Consider the following 3,496-nt stretch of genomic DNA (forward strand, 5'->3'; position numbering starts at 1 on the left):
CACCCTCATGTTCCATTATATAGGGCCTTTTCTCATTGCAATCCTTTTAAGTACTCATCAGGATCAGCCAGTAATCTTACTCACAAAAGATTTATGGATGTTCTTAACATGATGTAGAATCACAGATAATGAGCACTGGAGGGTGAGATTAGGACAGGGAAAAACAAGTGTGAGTAGGGTAAACCTTTCCTACTCAAGTCATAAAAAATTAATTTATTGTAACATTTATATTCTGAATGTAATAGAAAGTTGCCATTGTACAGTAGGTATAGAGTTGGACTGACAGTCTCATCTTTGACACTTTGCAAGAAGTACCATTTTATGGCCTCATGCACACAGGAAATGTTGCAGCTGCTCTTAGGGGCGTCTAGCGTTTTTTTTTCCCACCGCTATATATACATAGACTTTTAGCAGCATTTTGTGGCAGGAGAGTTGAGGCAAGGAAAAAAAATCCTCTGCCCGTGTGTCCAGGAGCAGCAGGGTTTGGGCAGAAAAAACACTTGTAAACTTGTCTAAACACGCCTTAATGCTAGGCACGTTTAGAGTTTGAGCATTAATTCATTTCAATGGCCAGAATAAAGTATGAATTATGAAATGAATTAACGCCCAAGCGCTTTGACACCTGTAAACATGCCTGAACGCTTGTAAAGCAGCAGACACTTTTAAAAGTGTCAGGCATTTTTTCCGCAAAAACGCTGCTTTCTTTTAGGAGAGTAAAAAATAAAGTCCTGTGTGCATGAGGCCTTAGACTTCATGCATGCGGGTGCCTAGGGTCATATGACGTAAAATGTGCTTGTATCTCCCTGCCCCGGATCCACAGCTACTGTGTACAGCCTTCCTTTGGAAATCAAGGGTTGTATACAAGGTGTGACTAAAAAGTTTGATGAAAGGTATCAGAAAACAAAAGATACAAACAAATTACCTTCATTGGCCTTCAAAATAACCGCCATCTTTCACAACACACTTTTGGCAGCGTTTATAAAGCTTCTGGAAACTGTCAGCAAAAACCTCTTTAGGATATGATCGTAGAACACATTCTTGGATTTCCGCCACGTCCGAAAAACATGCGCCTTGCATGACACTCTTCTTGGACTTTTGCAGGCAGCTCTTTTTGAGTCGCGGGGAAGACAGTGAATGCCATTCCATCGATTACCGCTTGGATTCGGGATCAAACTGGTAGCACCAGGTCTCATTTCCTGTGACTATGGTTCACAGAAAGGATGGATCCTGATCACACATGGTAATGAAATCTCCAGAGGTTTCCATACCTTTTGCTTTCTGTTCATCTGTTAGCTTGTGCGGCACAAACCGCAAACAGATCTTCCGCATATCCAAATCTTCCCGGACGATGGTGCGCACCAAGTTCTTGCTAATGCCCAGTTCCTTCACTATCAATCGTAGAGTCAGTCGCTGATCTCTTGCCAGCATTTGTCGCACTCTCTCGATCATGTCTGGGGTTCTGCTTATCGATGGCCGACCCGAACATGGCTCATCCTTAGTCATTTCCTTCTTGTCGTGAAAGCATTTGAACCAGTTGTAAACACATTTTCTACTTACGGCTTCTGTCCCGTACACTTGCACCAACATTTCATGCGTCTTTATTGCCATTTTCCCCAATTTGTAGCAGAACATGATGTTCACTCCATTGCACTGTGACCCTACCTCTCACACTGACTATGACTGCCCGCAATGGGTTTACCCTGACAGTCACATGTACTCCACGCTAGGTGGCGCTGATCTGCGTGTCTGTGGATAGCCATGTGCATGCGTGCGCACCTGGCCCACGTTGCCGCTGAGATATTGGACCATTCACTAAACTTTTTAGACACACCTCGTATGTCGGTACTTGCATTAGCACCCATACAGACATGTGCCCCTGGACAGAAAGAGGTGTACTTCTGTACTTGTGTTTATGCCAGCATATACCCATATACAGCTGTATCCTGTTTATTTCCATATGTGGCTGAACGCAGCTTCTGTTCACGTGCCGTGGTCACGCCATTTTTACCTTGGGTTGCAGAGTTTGCCAAGCTCTTGGCAAATTTGTCCATTGAGTTTAATACCGCATTATAGGGTTAAATCAGGTGGTGAGCAGGCGATATAACACCTCCTCACCACCTGTCAAACGTCCTCTGAAAAGTGATACAAACGTGGAGGGCACTCCACCACGACTGAAAGAACCCTTTCTATGCCAACCCTGCTTTCTGGTACCAGGCAAAGTTCACTTATTGAGATACCAGCCAATATGTTGGGTTAGGGGGGGGGGGGGATTTTTTTTTACTAGATTTTTATTGCAAGGTGAATCCAGGTGACGAAATCTTTACTGTTACTTCTGCTGAGGAGACACAACAGAAAGTAATATAAAATCTTTTTGGAAAGAAATTTCAATGTAATAGCTACAGTATTTTGTTAGACCTCCTTTTACTATATCCTTATCTGTACGGAGCAATAACATAACTGGCTCGTTGGTCTAGGGGTATGATTCTCGCTTTGGGTGCGAGAGGTCCCGGGTTCAAATCCCGGACGAGCCCTGTTTTTCTTCACATAGTAGTCTCATTGATTACAATTGTTCAGTTGTCAGTTCGCTACAAATAAATCCCTGTAATCTCAGAACAAGTTCTTCACATAGTAGTCTCATTGATTACAATTGTTGCGTTGTCAGTTCGCTACAAATAAATCCCTGTAATCTCAGGACAAGTTTAGTCAGAAAACAACGTCTATGGTGAAAAATGCAGATAAAGATAAAAAGAAGGGGGCTATTTATTACATGAGAAACCGTCACAACCAGTATGACAAGGAAACAAGAGAAACAATGTAGCAAAAATATTTTCCTCGTCATACTGGTTGTGAGGGTTTCTACTTTGTAAACATGAATGAACCAAAAGAAAAAAAACGTTGAACTGAATAGCCTGAAAAACGCAATCGGAGTATATAAAAGAAAAAAACGTTGAACTGAATAGCCTGAAAAACGCAATCGGAGTATATAAATATTTTATGAGAACCTATTGCCACCATTTAATAATACACAAAAACTAGAGGGCTCGTCCGGGATTTGAACCCGGGACCTCTCGCACCCAAAGCGAGAATCATACCCCTAGACCAACGAGCCAATATTCATTTAGCAAGAGAAGCAACTCAAAGAGACAGCACTTTAGTTCCTTTCACATCCCTCATCATGTCTGATGTGTATTAAACAGTAATCCTCAGTGTTTTTTTTCCCCCTATTTTAAAAGGTTTGGCATTATGTAACGTTGAACGTTTAAAGGCATATTCAACTATTTGCAGAAGTATCATGAATGCCCAGAAATCTAGGGGCAGAATTTCTACACAGAGCCAACAGGTATCTTTCCTCATGGCATGATGGCCCAGAGAATGTGCAGCCAAACGAAATCACCTCAAAGGCAAATCAAAATCAAATCAAAGGCAATATTTCTATCCCCCCCATAGCTACAATGAGGGTGTTCCGCTGTGCTGGGATGTATTTGGGGCTATGCCA

The 3,496-nt window shown here is 42.3% G+C and overlaps 2 non-coding genes across 2 annotated transcripts; one reads left to right on the forward strand and one right to left on the reverse strand.

Annotated features, from left to right (window-relative positions):
- The first annotated feature begins 2,459 nt into the window (after nucleotides 1-2,459).
- On the forward strand, nucleotides 2,460-2,531 carry TRNAP-UGG (transfer RNA proline (anticodon UGG)). Its single transcript has one exon. It is a non-coding gene; the product is annotated as a tRNA-Pro (tRNA).
- Nucleotides 2,532-3,037: 506 nt separating this feature from the next.
- Nucleotides 3,038-3,109, reverse strand: TRNAP-UGG (transfer RNA proline (anticodon UGG)). The gene has a single exon. It is a non-coding gene; the product is annotated as a tRNA-Pro (tRNA).
- Nucleotides 3,110-3,496: the final 387 nt, after the last annotated feature.

The sequence above is a fragment of the Aquarana catesbeiana genome, linkage group LG03 (assembly GCF_042186555.1).
Source record: "Aquarana catesbeiana isolate 2022-GZ linkage group LG03, ASM4218655v1, whole genome shotgun sequence".
In the NCBI taxonomy this organism is placed as follows: Eukaryota; Metazoa; Chordata; class Amphibia; order Anura; family Ranidae; genus Aquarana; species Aquarana catesbeiana.